Genomic DNA, 18,489 nt, shown 5'->3' with positions numbered 1-18,489 from the left:
ACACCCCTGATCAAAATCTTAAGACCGGTTGAAAAATTGCTAGAGTTTGCATTTTGCACATTTGGATCTTAATGAGGTTTTAAGTAGAGCTACAATATGCAAAAACAAGAAGGGGGAGTGAGACAAAAAACATTTTGAAAAAGTAATTTATTGAAACAACAATTAAACTGAAAAAGGCTGTTTATCAGCTGATCAAAAGTTTAAGACCACAGGCTATAAAAGCCAAAATCTGCTCAAAATTGTCATTTTCTGTCAGGCATTCACACTGTCATGCCCTCCTGATGGCTAAAGCTAAGAAGCTTTCTCTTTTTGAACGTGGTCGGATTGTCGAGCTGCATAAGCAAGGCCTCTCGCAGCGTGCCATTGCTGCTGAGGTTGGGTGCAGTAATTCATCAGTCATTCTAAAATTGTTGAACGATCCTGAGCATTATGGAACAAAAAAGTCAAGTGGTAGACACAAAATTGCTGGAATTTGCATTTTGCACATTTGGATCTTAATTAAGTTTTAAATAGAGCTACAATATGCTAAAGCAAGAAGTGGGAGTGATACAAAAAGCATTTTGAAAAAGTCATTTATTGAAAACAACAATTAAACTGAAATGGGCTGTTTTAATGGCACGCGGCGAGAGGACTTGCTTATGCACATCGAAAATCCAACCACGTTCAAAAAGAGAAAGCTTCTTAGCTTTAGCCATCAGGAGGGCATGACAGTGTGAATACCTGACAGAAAATGACATTTTTTAAACAGATTTTAGCTTTTATAGCCTGTAGTCTTAACCTTTTGATCAGCTGATAAACAACCTATTTTTAGTTGTTTTTTTTTGTTTGTTTAAATTACAAATTCCACATTTTTTTTGTCTCACTCCCCCTTCTTGTTTTTGCATATTGTAGCTCTACTTAAAACCTCATTAAGATCCAAATGCGCAAAATGCAAATTCTAGCAATTTTTCAACCGGTCTTAAGATTTTGACCAGGACTGTACAGTATGTATATTATGTGTATATTTTATGTCCAGACATTAGGGATGACCTGTACAAGGCGATGACAATGTATCAGCCACATTCTATTGATTGATATCAGAGAATATTCTCCAGTCAAACAAAAGACTTGTCTTTTGTGCGCATGTTTTGTCTTCGTGTGTTGTACTGTATTGTATTAGCTATTACTGTACTGTATGGTGTTATATTGGGCATATATTGTCTTTTCCGAGGAGAAACAGTACAGAGTGTCAAGCAGTTTGCAGTTATTTGACAAGGGAAAAGCAGCTTTTGGTCCTTACAAGCTTAGAAAAAAGAACAAAGAGAAATAAAAAGAAATTACACTCCAGTTTTTGGCAAAGTGACTTAAAATGACATCGTTAAGAGGCAAAGCAACAAGTAACAATTTGACCTGTGGTGTCAGTTTTCCCAGCCAACCTGTGAAAATTCCACTCAGGTGCTGGAAAGAAGCGTGTACTTGTCAAGGTGACCTTTAAACCTAGCTACCCGTGTGTGTGTGTGTGTGTGTGTGTGTGTGTGTGTGTGTGTGTTTTTGTAACGTAATGACTTAACTGCTGCCATCCTCTCTCATCTCATCCTCCCGCCTGCACTAAAACGGTGTAAACTCAGGAAGTGTTCACCCAGTATTCCGGTTTTAAACTAATTCATGAAAAATCCTTCCTGTGAGCAAAACATCATTCGCACCACACGAGAGCTTCCAAATTCATCACATTGCTTCTAATGAAAAAGTCACAGCTTGATGCCAACATTTTCCATCAACTAAGAGCTCACCTTTGACGAAGAATTTCTCACCTTGTGTTTTTCCGCACGGCCTTTTGTTTGATCTTGTTTCTTCCAACCGGTTCCTTTTTTGGGGGTTTTTCCAACGCAGATCCTTTTACTTCCGGGGCGGAGCAACGAGACACACCTGCAGCCGTTTCTTAGTGGTGTTGAAAATCCTTACCGCCCTTCTTGTTACCATGCCAAGAATTGTGAGCGTAGTCCAGTGGAGATAAGATAAAGCATTTTTGTTTGTTGACGTGCATGTTTTTATTTAGATTCTCTTGATTTCATATGCTATTTTATTTTATACTCCTATCTAACAGATGACAATGACAATAAAGCTTTCATACTGTACATTCATACATCCATTTGGGGTTATTGAGGTGGGAAACACGATTGAATTCAAGAAATACCTCATGGCAAAACAGGAAGGTGGTGTCTTTGTTGATCTTGCTGCCACATAGTGTCTGTCTTTGGGAAGAGTCATGTCAACAATCACGTCTTAAGTGAAGATAAATGTAACCCTAAATGTTCATTTATCCTTTTCATTCATCATTTATATGCATTTATATGCATTTGTTTTCTGTTTGTTCTGTTTTCATGCAAGTGTTTTCTGCATGTCAAACTATAATTGTAAAACTATGAAAACGTGTTTATGTTCATATTTTTGGCTTCCTGGAACGGATGACTTGGATTTACAGTATTTTTTATGGGGAAAATTGGTTGTTTTGGTCAGACTTCTGGAACAAATTAATGACGGAAACCAAGGTTCCACTGTGTTTGACAAACGCATGACTTTGGTGGCCAACAGGGGCAAACGAGCAGCACTTGAAAAATGCTGCAATCGCATAAAGGCTGCAGGAACATAAACAAATGCAAACAAAAATAAGACAAACGTTTTTGTAAACAATGTAACAATACAGTGGAATCATTTTTTCCCGTAATACATAGTGGAAATACAATTAATCTGTTCCAGAAAGCCATTAATGTTAATACAAAACAAGTTTTTTTAATAGTTTTGCAAGTATAGTTACATGCATTAAACAGTTACAAAAAACCATATTAATACACATAAATGATGAATGAAAGGGATAAATGAACATTTAAGATTACTTTTACCTATTGAAGACATGACTTTTGATGTGACTGTTCCGAAAGACACGATTGTGGCAGCGAGATCAACAAGGATGCAACTTTCCTGTTGTCTCTGGAATTCAAAGTGTCTCTCACCTCAATAACCCAAAATGGAGCCAAAGAAAGGTGCAAAAGCCAGTATTTTGATAAAGAAGGTGAGAAACACTATTGAATTCAAGAAATAGCTCATGACAAAACAGGAAGGTGGCATCTTTGTGGTGTCTCGCTGCCACGTCGTGTCTTTGGGAACAGTCACATCTCCAGTGAAAGTAAAAGTAACCTTAAATCAGGGGTGCTCATTACGTCGATCGCAAGCTACTGGTAGATCGCCAAGGTAGTTTGAGTCAATCGCGTAAGCGTCACTTTGTACATGTCATATGACATCAGTCAGCTGACATTAAGCTCCCCTCCTGATTGACTCTTTCTTCCCCGTGGCGTTTCAAACTACATACGGAGATGCGTCTTTATTATTCTGATTATGGATAAGCTAACTCAGCGGTAAGATGCCTATATCGACAACAAAAGTTATCCGTTCACTTGTAGCAGCTAGTTATGTAGAAAAAAAGTGAATTGTGTGATGGCTTTGCTTTGCATCGTGAACTCCACTACAGAAATGAGTGTTTCTACACTTCCATTTCTTAAGCTATTATTTGGTGATGAACTGGAAAATGCGCCCATTGCTGAAACCTTTTCAATATGTTGCCTTGACTTCGGCTGTATTGTCTTACGCATAAGCATTTTAATTTCTTGTACATCTGTAATGTTTGATAGCAAATGCTAACTGCACGTAACATGAACTGTGTGTCCCAATGAACGCTACGTAGCTATTTTGACTGACATATTACCAGCACTCAGGTTATGTACACAACTATGTTTGTTTGCATGTATAACTAAAATTAGAAAACTATAAAAATTTGTTTTGTGTCAACATTTTGAGTGTCAACAGCTGATGACATCATAGACAGGTATCAAGGCTATCAAGGAAGGACGTTTTCTGACAACAACAAAAATATTAAGAATTAGAGATGTCCTATAATTTCGGCCCACCGTTATTATCGGCTCGATATTGGCATATTGGCAAAAAAATAGATTTTCTCAAATATGGAGTGGATGTTAGTGGAGTTTGCTACTTGCTTGTTGTAACTCTCTCAAAATAAACTTACTTTTCTGTCTTTTTTCAACCTTAAATCTAATAATTAATGTGTGTTGCCTCATCACTGGCCCCCCCAACTTTAGTTCATTTTTGTTTAAGTTTCCTCAACCAAGATGACTCATTTAAGTAACAGGACTGAAAGTAACGGGAGTGAGGTTTTAGCATAGAATGAGCAAAAACATGAATTAAACAGTAGCTACATGGCATTTATGCTAATAGCATGTTGACGCTTAGCATAATTCAGTGATTGAACAACATTGAACATTTAAAATTAAATAAAATAATTCCTGGGAACAAAAACGGCAACTGATTTGGTGGAATGGTCCTTTGTGGTGCTGATCCAAATTAGGATAGTTATACATAGTGCCACTATACTTTGTATTTCAGATGATTTTAGCCACTTGACTCTATTGTTTGGTGAAGCTAAGTAAACGCTAGGTACTTTTCCATCGTAAGAGTCATGACGCAAGGCACCGCGGTGCAATGTGGAGATCTTACCAGCCGGTGGCGACATTTCCTAAGGCAAAACTTGATGTAAAAACAGCGCGTTAAGGTACTTTTATGTGCTTTCCTTGGTCATACTTAATATCGTAACCACGTATTATTAAAAAATGTATTTTTTTTTTACTAATGGAAATGTTGCTTTTTAGCTATAGGGCACATATTGTGCTCTAAGTGTGTTTTTCCCTCCAGCTGACAGCAAGTGTCCTCCTGAGGAGTGCCTGTTGATGTAGAAAGGTACATCCACTGCCACCATTGCACGTCCATGATGCTCAACTAACCGGAAGTGGCCAAGATTGATTTCTCCTCGGCAGCCAAGGGAGACTAAAAAAAGACCTCCCCGAAAAGAAGACGACACGTATATTTTTTCTTTTTTTAAAAAAAAAAAACATGTTTGAAACTGTTCGCATCTGTCATGTCCGTCAATCCTGTGGTCGAAAACACCAACTCTTCTCTCGGATATGGGATGGTGAGTAGCTGTCATCATCACCTTATATTCTACCAACAACACTTGTAGCACTTGTGAATATTTGAGCATGGATATGTCATGTCAGTATTTGTATTCCATGCAGCTGCTCTTAGAGGAAGTTGGATTTTTAAAATGGATGTTAAATCTGTTGCGCGTGCATTGTCTTTGGCAGCGATGGCGCGTGGCCCGTCTATAAATCAATTAAATCAACCAAAACCACACGCGCGCGCACACACACACACACACAGAAAGAAATATATTAAAATGAATAAATGCGGGTAGAAATATTAAAACGGTTGCTTTTGTTTAAACAGCCGAAGTTGAATACATGTTGTTTTCACTCGGCGAGGTGTAAATAGTTAATAACGTTGACGAGGACAAAATGGACGGAAAATAACCTGTCAGCTATCATTGCTTCAGGCATCGTTTTGGACAATAAGCATTGATGGTTGAATACATTGTACTGCATAGGGACTGGCTATGTTGTCATAGAGAACAAATGGTCTATTTTTGGACAATTGTCTGCTGCCTTTTATAGATGTATTGTGAGCAAATAGACACATCTGGCAAGGACACGCCCAGACTCATTCACATCCTTTCAGAGGTTTTCTCGTAACAAAAACCTTTTCAAATATACGATATATGACCTTTTCAAATATAGGCTTGTCATACGTGACCCTTCGTGTTGATTCAGTGACTTTGAATTTGCAGCCATTAGGGATGGCATTTAGTCAGGTGATGTTTGAGTGTGTCTAATGACACCCAATTTCTGTAACAAATGGTTTCATACAGTCACATCTAGCTAGTTTTAGCTCATTTTCAATATTCTATATTTCTGGTTAGCAGCTATTGTCAGTATTTTCCACAGGACTGCAATCTATTTGTGGTGGGCGGATGACAGGGATGATGCTGAATTTGCATAACTGGCTGTGAGGCATTTGCAAAAAATTACTAAAAACATGAAAAAGTGAAAATAATATGTTTAAGAACTACAAATTAACTGTCTTCTGTGACCTGTGAGTGCCTTTAGCCGGGGCAGGGTCCCACTGTAGCACCCGCTGCTGGTTGCTTGAGAGCTGCCAGAATGATAATAATAATAATAATAAGATCTGGGTTCGACTCTCCGTTGGACGTGTGTGCGTGGGTGTGGCTACTCTGGCTTCCTCCCACATTCCAAAAACATGCATGTTATGTTAACTAGGTTAACTAAGGGTATATATGGCGAAAGTGGCTAAACAAACCCAGGCTTTGTGCTCAAGATGCCGTTCGACAAAACCTAACATCCACAATCAGACTGAATTGGTCCTGTGATGGTGGTTACCAACTTACTTTGTGAAGTCCGGTTTTCGTCTTTGTGCTTAGTGTGGGTTCACATGGGGGGGGGGGACGTCATATGTGGAAAGTGTCCACAAAGTGAAGCGATCCCAGCCAGTGTATTTTAGTAAAAATGAGTAAGTAATTATTATGGAGCGTTATGAGAACATCCCAAAAGATTATGCCTGCTAAAGCAACACTGTTGCCGCCGATAAAGCGGGGAAGGACCGCTGACAGGATAATGCTGAGTATGTAATGGGCAAGTTAACACTTCTTTTCATTTATCAACGCTCAACATCGCACAACTTATCCATGTAAAAAAGAAATAAATTGGACTCATTTTTTTAATTGTTGCAGTATGTCTTGTTGTATATCCACTAGATGGCAGTGATGACGTGAGTACTCACGCAAGGACTGCAGTGACGTTTATGTCTGCTAATGTTGACCTAATTACTTGTATTAATATTTCATATTGCATTTTATTCCTGGTGCTCGTGTGAGCATATCTAGCGTATTCCCTTGTCTGAAAATCTATCTCGCTTATAGATGGATAATATAATCAGGAAATGCTCTTTTTTCAATTTTTGTTTTTCCATGTTCTCAATAAATGGTGACGCCATCTCCGAATTAGTTAAACAGTGAAACGGTGGTGCTTTCATCGCTGATTTTAAGCTGAAAGCCTGGACGTAACCTGGTCCAGGCTATGAGTTGAGCCTAAGTTACCACGGTGATAGAGCTGCTTCAAAAGAGAGCTACCTTCACTGAACACTAGGAGGTGTAACGGTACTTCCATCCATCCATTCTCTATGCCGCTTCTACTCATTAGGGTCGCAGGAGTATGCTGGAGCCTATCCCAGCTGACTTCGGGCGACAGGCGGGGTACACCCTGGACTGGTCCCCAGCCAATCGCAGGGCACATATAGACAAACAACCAATCACACTCACATTCATACCAATGGACAATTTAGAGTGGCCAATTAACCTAAACTGTTTTATTGCAATGTGGAAGAAAACGCACGCACGGGGAGAACATGCAAACTCCACACAGAAATGCCCAACTGAGATTCGAACCCATCTTCCCGATCTGCTGACTATGACTGTGTGGCCAGCATGCTAACCACTAGACCACCGTGCAGTCTGTAACGGTACACTAAAATGTCGTTTCGGGTCAGTTCAGTTTCTTGAAGTGCTCAGTTCAGTTAATTTTCGGTACTAAAAAGGATTTTATAAAAAAAAATGCAAATACAACTTTTTTTAAATAAATAAAAGCGACCGATTTGGATGATATTTCAAATAAGTTAGACTGAGTTTTTTTTAAATAGAAAAATAATAATGAAATAAAGTTAAATAACTCTCTGTTGCACGTGAAACGTGAAGTCCAACCATCCGAACCGTCGAAAGTGAAATAGCGGACACGTGATAGCTCGTTGACGACATCACTTTAAGCTTTTTTCATAAAGTGCTGGTATAACTTTCTGGCTAAAGGGAGGACGTGATGGTATTTCGTAGCGAGGTTCAAGAACTTTAGTCATATACCGTCATGACAAAAATGATTAGACCACCCTTGTTTCTTCAGTTTATTGATCCAATTTAATGCCTGGTACAACTAAAGTTACATTTGTTTGGACAGAGATAATGATAACAAATATAGCTCATAAGAGTTGAATTTAACAACTGATGTCTTGCAACTTCCATGATTTTCTTGATTATAACCAAAATCACTGAAGTTCTTACATGAATAGCTATAGCATTGTACTGCCAAAAAATGTAACTCTTATGAGCTATTTTTGTTGTCATTGTTATATTTGTTCAAACAAAGGTACCTTTAGTTGTATCAGGCATTAAAATGAACATGGTGTAATCATTTTTCATCACTGTACTTAAAGCCAGCGCTCTCAACAACTGAATATGGACGTAATCTCGTGGCTATAAAAACTCCCAATACGATGTGTTACTGCTTTGGCCCGGTCAGAGTTGCTTGCTAGAGGTTGTTTATATGCTGAAGTTATCAGTGTCCACACTAAGCTGGTTTTCTTTCTGGTAGATGTAACATTCACTGCCGGATGATGCCGCTTTAAGTGCGCTAACATGTTAGACGTGTTTCCTGCAGCATACCAGACATCCGTGGAAAAATGTCGACACACAACTTTGGATTTATCCACTTGCTTTTGTCCATCCGTAATATTAATAGGGAAGTCATAGTGTTCCCAAACAGGAGAACATAGTGAGATTGGAGGGTCTTCCACCTCAGGCTTCTCGCTTGCATTTGTCACGCCTGCGAGCTACTTGGCGTTCGTCCCCCTCAGTCGGTAGTGTCCGACACTCAGAGGCGTCCGTTCGGAAATTCGCCCAAGACTTTACTTCCACGTGAAGCGCTGAGATCACTCTAGTAATACATTTAATGAGAAAAATAGCATAAAATGTAGCCGAAACAGTACGCAAGTGGACCGAATCGAACACACCGAAACGGTTCAATACATCCATGTGAACCGTTACACCCCTACTGATCACGCAAGTCCGGCTTTCGACTCAACACAGCTCGCTAACCCACTAAACTCGCGTCTCCGTATACCCCCCAAATTGTCCGTAGGTTTGAATGAGAGTGTGAATGTATCTTGTGATTGGCTGGCGACAGGTCCAGAGTGTACCTCGTCTCTCGCACAAAGTCAGCTGGGATAGGCTCCGGCATACTCCTGGAACCCTAGTGAGGAAATCAGAATCAGAATTCAGAATCAGAATGCGCCATAGAGAATGACTGAATGATAATAATAATAACAATAAAAACGAAAAACAATTTCAAGAGGGTTCCTTTGTCGCCTACAGCAGGGGTCTCCTATCACCGGGCGGTGGGCGGGCTGAATCGGATGCGGGAAACTTTTAGTTGCAATGTTAAAAAAAAACATAAATCATTTTTCTTACAGAAATTTGTAAATAACTACATCAAATTTTATTTTCACTGTTTATTTTGAAAATATGGGCCATTATGTGATTCAGATAATGATATACTTTACAAGACGAGTATACACGAGATTGGGTCTACAAGAATGAGATGAGGCGAGATTTTAACATTACTTTTAAGAAAAGTGCAATGAGAAAATATATGACAATATATCGCAATCTACTAATATAATTACAAATATAATTATAATATAATTATAATATAATATAATTATAAATATAATTCTACTACATTACACTCACTGTGCGTATGCTACCGGCCCCGACTACACCCACCGAGACAAAAGGGCTCACTCCATTCATGCCGTTGTTGTGTGGAACAAACTTGCCAAGGTGCTGAAACCATTGCACAGTGAAACCTGAGGAAAACAGACATGCATTTACATGGCAATGTATTGAGGCCGGCAAAATTATCAAGTTCATTTTCATTTCCTATTTCATTAATTTGTGCCAGGCCTCATGCGCACGATACATTTTTTTTCTGAGTGATAAGTTTTAATCTTGCGAGATCTTGTGACATGAGCTCTTGTGACACCCCGATAATATATAGTTCAAAATGCCACAGGTTTTTTTTATTCATGTCTCTTCTGTTGTTGTTGCTTAATTTATTGGTATTAATGTTTCTTATGTTCTTATTCATTTTCTTGTTTTCTTTCTTACTTGGGGGAATGAACAGAAAAAGAATGTCATTGCATAGCAGAACTACCTGTTTTACTGTGCATATGACAATAAAACTCTTGAATCTTCAATCTTGAGAAAAGTGTATAAAGTGTATTGTGAGGGGTTTTACAGTCTTAAAACTTAAAACAAAATTGTAAACAAATAAAGTTGGCTACTTCGCGGATTTCACTTATTATTGGAAACCTATCCCCCGCGATAAACGAGGGAGCACTGGATATTAGTTACCTCCATCAACGCACTTTGACAGCCCTAGTTATGGTAATATATAATAATCAGAATAAATAATAATAATGTATGATAATAATGCAATATTTCCTTTCATATGTCATCTTTCACGCTGAAAAATTGTGGAATTGGTGTTTGGGACATGCATTGTATTGTACGATGTGCAGCATTTCTTGAATTGCTGGCTTTTCAATAGTGGTGTCAACATTAATATTTCCAGCTTGTGGTTGAACAATGCCAGCTCCCTGTTTACTTGTCTTTGTCTATTTGTCTATTCTACTTTGTCTATTCTACTTTGTCTATTCAGGGCTGTCCAGCTGTCCTGATATTTATAATAAAAAATAATTTATAATAAAAAAAAAAACATGATACATATATTCCATCTATCCATTTTCTATCCTGCTTCTCCTCTTTAGGGTTGCGAGGGCATGCTGGAGCCTCATTATACATATATTGTTTTTTTTAAATTGAATTATTTGTATCAACATTTCTCTAGCTACATTATGCCTTTTTTTGCTCTATTCTCCCGCTTTTTCTGGGCGTTTGTTTATTTTATTTTTGCAACGAGCCACGTTCCACACGTTCCCCCGTGCGATACTTTAGACATCCATGCGTGTTTTGCCAGGAAGGCCAGGTGAGGAGAGGGAGGAGTATGTCCAAGCTCTGCCTTTTGGCCTTGTAGTTGGTGAGTGGTCGTGTTGCATTGTTTATGAAGCTTTCAGTGGTACGGAGGTGGAGCTCCACTCCCGCTCACCTGCGTGGCAGACACTTCACCTTTGTTGACCGCTTGTATTTAATTACCTAATAAATGCATGACGCAAGAAACACCTCTGTTTTTCACTTTTAATGCTCACTCCTACTCACTAAATATAGCAACCATGTCGATAAATTCTCAACACGGATCTCTTCTACGTATGAGGTGTGTTCTGAAGCGAATTGGTCGCCACAGTACTGTTATTAATGAAGCATGACATCCACTTAACCTTTTATCTTCCATCTTACATCGTCACCGATACGTCTAACTTTCATTTTCTGCTACTAATGTGGTAACATGGCAGCATCTGTTCAACTGCAATGGAAAAAACAGCTGCACATCACTTGTTGATGCTGATGCTGGGAACACAGAGGTAGGTTGGAATGCAAGGTTAATAGTGTGCGAATGCGGTTGCAATAATGTCTCACTTCCATATTACTGTATTATCATTCATATTAGTGATGCCATAGTTCACAGTCTGATGGGCTTCTGGCTGCCATGTTCTCGCAAGACAGCTTTTCTCCAAAAGAGGCATCTCTTCAAGTTTTAATTTCGTGAGATCAAATATACACTCCTGATCAAAAATTTAAGATCAGCTGAAAAATTGCAAGAATTGACATTTTGCACTGTCGGATCTTCAGGAGGTTCTAAGTAGAGCTTCAAAATGCAAAAGGAAGAAATGGGAGTGAGACAATTTATCGCAAACAACCATTAAACTGGAATAGGTTGTTCATCAGCGGACCAAAAGTTTAAAGGGTCACTGACATGTTCTACGTTGTTTGTTTTTTTGAAAGCCAGTGTTAAAGTAGTAAAAATTACATTTTGTGGCGCGGCGGCCGCCATTTTGAGTCGTCAGTTGTTAGAAAAGGGGCGTTTCCCAAGTTACGTCGGCGTAGGGACGGCTCTCATCTTAGAGTAAACAAACACTTGTTTGTTTGATATATTTTTCATCAAAATGGTTGTGTTGCCGCTGGCTGTTCACAGTGTTCGAGTGATACTGTAAGTTTGTCTTCTTTTCCAAAAGACGAAGGTTTAGACTACAGTGAACGAAGCAAGTACGATAGCCACCTGCCGTGGCCGAGGAAAGTGCATTATTGTAAGCGAACACATGCTGTGAGCAGCCCAGGGTGAAGCTGTGGATGCCACAGAACCACAGTATAGCACCACCGAACACAATAAAAATGCTTCAAAGAGCCCTAAGTGCCTAAGGTGAGAGCTGCGCCTTCACAGACGTCACTTGGGAAACGCTCCTTGTCTAAGAAGCTGAGACCCAAAATGGCGACCGCCAAGGACGAAGGCTCCGCTCCCGAGGCACCTATATCGGTAGTTTTTTTCTGTCCGTGTCAGTCATCTGTGTTTATCTGCTCACCATGTTTTTGTTTAAAACCGAAATGTTCCCACATTGTCGCAGTCAGCTGTGGCATTCGCCTCAGAAATCATCGCTTCTGCGCCTTCTTAATGTTAGCGTATGCTGCCTCACGAAGCTAACTGCTAAACCCTCTGTACTTCACTCACTAGTAGCTCCGCCTCCACAAAGAGGCTGAATGGCATGAGGGCCTACTCTCTCTGTTCATTCCACCATATAACCAATGCGCACAGACAGATGCAGAGTGAAGCCTCTTGTCATCCAGCCTGTGTGGTACAGAGAGACGAGCAGATGAAACACACACATACATGCACATGTCAATTTATTGTGGCCGTCATAATTATCAACCTGTTTTTTTTTTTTTTTACCGTTTGATTAATCGGTTTATCGATTATCATAACAACCTCAACAGTTAATATTTTGTAGCCTCCAACTGGATAGACTCCATCTTACCTGTGACTCTAATGAGGACAAGAGGTATAGAAAGTGGATGAGATTTTTGCAACATTTTAACCAGAATACAATCAGCAATGGAGCAAAAACAGTGAGAATGCTTTAGTGCAACATAGCTCTAAAACAGGATTTTATTTTGGGTGTCTGACGAACAGTGAAAAAATGTTTAGTTTAAGCAGTTGTAGTGAAGTAATCACCGGGAACAGACAGACAATGACCTGGATAGGGTTGAGCAGCACCACAATGTAAACCAAACACATTTCTTGATTGAAGAACACAGCATGTAGCATTTGAATAGAAAAATCAATATTTCTCACACACAGTTTTCTTCGCGAGCATGATGAACGGGGTGGCTCTCGTGCTGTCCTTGTGTCATATTTCGTGTCATTATACACGTTCTGCAAAGCCAGCGTTGTCTCATTCATGCTATAAAAGCCAAAGTGAGCCCACACTTTTGATTTCAACTATGCTGTGCGGCATTTGTTTGTTTTTCTTCTTCTGCTTTCTTTTCTTCTTCTTCTTTTGTGTCTTATGTCGAATTTTCTGCCCCTCTTGCAAGGAGCTCTTCTGGATGACATGTAAAATGGCAACTCACTGAGGAGGAATGGTGAAAGAGGTTTATAGGGCCTGTATCCACTGGTACCATTGGTATCCACTGGTACCATTGCACCATGCTGATAGACTTTTGTGTAGGTTAACTCCAACACAAAAAGTATCTGCCAGACACCAATACTGTATCACTAATAATATAATATCATAGTCCCCTTATCTTTAAATGCGTCATCACCGATACCCCTGACCTACATTACTGCTTGCAACTTCGAAAATAGTGACTCATTTTCACCGGTGATCAGCGGTACACTAGTGCTTGCAAAGTTGGCACTCAGCCAAATGTAACAATCGTAACTAGAACGGCTCGGTGATTAAGGGTTCATACAACTCCAAACATCTACACTACAACATCACCTGGCATAATATTTATTTAATAACATGACAAAAATATAAACCCTTTCAAGTAAAATACATGTACTCACCAGAGATTTGAACTTTTCCTCCTCAATCAGCCAAGGTGGGCGTAACTTTGCTTGTAGAACAGTTTTGTTCTGATGAACCAATCAGAGGAGGGAAGAGTGCTGATGGCTAGCTGGCCCTGAGAGGTGAATCTGAAGTCTGATTGCCTAAAAAGAAGCTGTGGCCTCATGTTGGCGTTATTGCTAGCCATAACCCCCGCTAGCCAAATGCTCAATCGCGCTGTATTTATTTCCTGATTAGATGCATAACGCCATTAACTCTTCCTGTTCGTCACTGTTGTGGAAAAAAAATAATTCTCAAGAAAAGAGAATGCCTGAAATAAAGACAGGGAGTTTGCACAGTTTATTTCTTTTGCAAAAGAGGTCAGACGTGGCTGTCTGCAGATGTCTGACCCCGAGGTCCTCCTGACTGCAAGTCTTTATATTCCATAGCATGCAAATGAATTACATTGTAAAAGAAAGGAGACATTCTTGGTGCCAGTTGGTCTAAAGAGACCTTACGTCACAGGATTGCTTCCCGTCTGCCCACTTATAGTACATTAAGTGCAAATGAATTACATTGTAAGGGAAAAGAATCAGTTCCCCGATGCTGCTTCATCTGTGGCATCGAAAGGTAATACTTGGGTGTCAACACATGTTTTCAGGACCTCCTACTTGTACTTTACTGGGGAGATAGCCTCTGAGAGTAAACAATGGTATCCTGGTTGATCCTTCACCTGACCTGATGTAATTTAATTTCCATGAAGAGACACCCTGTTTTGAAATGTAACACTCAAGAGTCCCCAGACAGTATGCAGACTCAAATAACATGTGACTGAAATTATATCTGTAAATTACACATTTTCCCATCACATCACTTAATGTGGACAGTGTGGGTAATGAAATCAAATTACAAATACAAAATTTTCATTAACTACAAAGAATTATTAATGGCTCTGTGTTAAAGACAAGATTAATAAGTAAAGACAATACCTAAGAGAGATTAATAAGAACAATAAATGGTAGATAGATAGTTTCCCAATAAGGCCACAAGCAGTCCGGTGTTATAAATGCCAGAGATATGAACAGATTGCAGCAGTGTGCAACAGAAAGTGTGGAGGCGATCATAGGTACATGCAAGGCCGAGAAGATGTTCAGTGCTGTAACTGTGGAAGACAGCAGTTCTTACATGGGAAAACGTGCGATAAGGCAAGGTGTATTACAATAGTTGTATCAGTAGCAGTAATGATGAAGGAGTTCTGCTTTTAACTAGGGATGCTCTGATCAGGATTTTATGCTGCCGATTTCGATACCGATCATCCATGAGTCAGATCGGCCAATACCGAGACTGATCACATGGATTAACTGTACATTTTTCCATTTATATATGATGAGTGGTATTGGCCAGGGCCACCAATACCACTGGCAAATCGGTAGTTATTCAAAAAATACATTTTGGGCGGATTGTTTTTCTTGCCTTTATTTGTGCAAAACTATTTTTGTACTATTTGACACAAGCCAATTTAAGTTGATGCATGTTTTGGAGTAATACGAATACATGGGAAATAAATTCTTTAATAATTCATTTTTAGTTAATGATAACAAAATTCACAGAATAAAATAATGGAAACAAATATCTTTATTCAATAGAAATCTGTCCTGCTTAACTTAAAAGAGAATAAATTCAGTGTCCAGGTTGCAGGGGTGTCCAACTTTCATCACTATCAGAGCTGCCAACTATTTGTGTTTTATTTATGACTGGCAACATTTAAATTGTACACTACTTTATTTACTGAGCACATCTTCATTCAAACGTTTTTATACTATTTTGTGGTGATTTGTCATTATATAAAAGCACAATTCAAGTCTGAATTGAACATTTATAATAAAAACTACTACGAGTTCAAGCAAATATTTTTTTTAACCTTTGATGAGCTCCACAAAATCAGCTGGCGAGTTAGGAAACCCCTGTGATAGTATTACTATCATAAGACACTATGTGTTTATGTACTGTACATTAAACAACAACACACAAGTAGTGTTTTGAGGACAAGACATAATTAGTATAATGACAACAAGAGAATAAAGTTGTTCAGTGACACTTGAAAAAGTTAGTACGTACCCCATGAACATGCTATCCACTTGTAGCTTGTCCGTGGGACAAAAATGAGCTCCGAACTAATCTCATTGCTTGCACTGATCTAAAAAAAAGACTGGATCAAGCAACCTATTGTTTTCACGCGCCAAAATTTGAAGCCAGATTTTTTCGATCGCCGCCATCTTGGTGAGACCACCTTACGCGCCACAGCTTTGTGATTGTGCTGGTATACGAACGCAGAATTAGTGAAAAATCATCAAAAACATCAGGAGTGCCAGTGAAGGAAGCGAGGATGAGGAAACACAACTTAAAAAGCGCTTCCCAAGAACCTTCCACTCATAAGTACTTTTACTTGGCACCTTTTTTTGACCTGATATATGTGCCACTACTTGAACGGCTTTGCTTTGAAAAGTTCTCGAAATGTAACCAAAACTTAAAGTATGAACTTTGATGGGTGGTTTTGCAAGAATTTTCTAGTTACACCTTCCTGTAACAACTAGGCCTTTTTTTGGTGCCTAGCCTAGCAATCAATGATAAAATTATTTCTATGCAGTTTTTTACAGTAGGCTTTGAGTATTTGCACTTATCTAATGTCTTTTTGTACCAAAAAACAGCTTTTTTAAAAGCTACCACAACTACCAAGTTACATTAATTCTGATACCACACATGATTCACGCAAAGGTAGAAGACATGTGACAAAATTTCTGCTTTCTTCCTGCCTTAACCTTATCCTGAGATAAAAAAAAATAATGGTTTACCGTAGGAAAATAATTAGACAAAGATAGACTTTAAATTCCGTACGTAAACAATGTTTGCAGGCTGCCACACAGCCAATTTTTCGTCCGTCTCGAAGCTAAAATACATCTTACTAGCTTGATAAATGACACAAAAGCGTATAAATCTGAGTAGTTATAACCTTTAGCAGTTGATTTTGGTGGCTATACGATCAATCAAAGTTTTACCAGTGCGTTGCCATACTGTTGTCTCACAGCAAAGTGGTCTCACCAAGATGGCCGCCGCAAATTTCCATTGGCTTCAAAAATAAAACAATAGAAGCTCGATCCAGTCTTTTTTTTAGATCAGTGATTGCTTGTTTGTTTTAACAAAAAAATGTCACTGTGGTAAAAAAGTCACATTTGGAGTCCGAAGACCAGAAGCTGGGCGGATGACTCTAGCTAGCTAACTAGCTGCCGTCAGTGACAGCTAGGCAAACTGTGTATACAAAGATGCAAGAAAGGTTGAACAGCAGTAGGTTTGATAAGGGAGTGATCAAACACGCTGGTATTGATTGGCGTAGCCTGTGGAAAGTTGTTAAACTGAAGCCATTGAGGTTTTACAGACTAGTTTTGATTATCGCGGCAATACAGGACAAAGTGTGTCCCCTGTCAGCTCAGTACAGGTCTTGGCAACCCTACATGACGCAGCAGACTTGCAGAGTTTACTGCCGGCGCACGCCGACTGTTTTTTGTGTTCGGCTTTGAAAGGCATTTGTCGACACTTGTTTTTTTATGGAAATTGTCCAATACTGAACGGTGGCCAATTGATCAGAGCACCCCTACTTTTAACATTACCAACACTGGTTGTACAGTATGACTAGTAAACATAGATAGTTAGATAACAGAAGATGTAGTCTAATGGCATTGTTGTCGGCTGCACCTCTGGAGGCAGGCCTGCCAACTGCAGGGCAGAGAGTAAAATACTGTAAATACTTTTTAACATACTACATAGGTTGGGATGATGTAGCAATACACCTATACAGTAGTGTGAAAAAGTGTTTGCCCCCTTCATGATGTGTTTTTTTTTTTGCATGTTTGTCACACTTAAATGTTTTAGATCATCAAACAAGTTTAAATATTAGTAATTGACAAAATGCAGTTTTTAAATGAAACCTCTTATTATTAAAGGGATAGTTCGGATTTTTTTACATAAAGTTGTATGACATCCCCATCAGCATTGTAGTCCATTAACAGCGACATACCCCCCACTTGGTCTCCTAGGTCCAGTTCTAATCAGATTTCTGTAATAAAGAACGTAGTTCCGCTTAGTTAATCAAACCTCACAAAACTAAGCGAAACTACGTTCTTCTGACGACTCAGCAACGACTCATCCAAGAGGTCACAAAAGACCCCTCAACATCCAAAGAACTGCAGGCCTCACTTTGCCTCATTAAGGTCAGTGTTCATGACTCCACCATAAGAAAGACACTGGACACTCTGCATGCCAGAGTTCCAATACAAAAACCACTGTTGAACAAAAAGAACATTAAGGCCTGTCTCAATTTTGCCAGAAAACATCTTGATGATCCCCAAGGCCATTAATACTCTGTGGTCTGACGAATCAAAAGTTGAACTTTTTGGAAGGTGTGTGTCTCATTACATCTGGTTTAAAAGTAACGCCGCATTTCAGAAAAAAGAACATCATACCAACAGTAAAATATGGTGGTGGTAGTGTGATGGTCTGGGGCTGTTTTACTGCTTCAGGACCTGGAAAACTTGCTGTGATAAATGGAACAATGAATTCTACTGTCTACGAAAAAATCCTGCAAAGATGATTGGGCTAAATTTCCTTCACAGCGTTGCAAGAGACTCATTGCAAGTTATCGCAAACACTTGA

At 39.2% G+C, this 18,489-nt stretch overlaps 1 protein-coding gene across 1 annotated transcript in view; it reads left to right on the top strand.

The window, feature by feature from the left end:
• Nucleotides 1–4,693: 4,693 nt before the first annotated feature.
• Nucleotides 4,694–18,489, top strand: part of scn1lab (sodium channel, voltage-gated, type I like, alpha b) — a 79,824-nt gene continuing 66,028 nt past the window's right edge. The window contains exon 1 of the mRNA XM_054795588.1: nt 4,694–5,017. The gene's annotated coding sequence lies outside the window, so the exon portion shown is untranslated. The remainder of the gene's footprint in view (nt 5,018–18,489) is intronic.

The sequence above is a fragment of the Dunckerocampus dactyliophorus genome, chromosome 1 (genome assembly GCF_027744805.1).
Source record: "Dunckerocampus dactyliophorus isolate RoL2022-P2 chromosome 1, RoL_Ddac_1.1, whole genome shotgun sequence".
In the NCBI taxonomy this organism is placed as follows: domain Eukaryota; kingdom Metazoa; phylum Chordata; class Actinopteri; order Syngnathiformes; family Syngnathidae; genus Dunckerocampus; species Dunckerocampus dactyliophorus.
The sequence above is the reverse complement of the archived record's forward strand: the minus strand, read 5'-3'. Positions and strand labels throughout refer to the sequence as shown.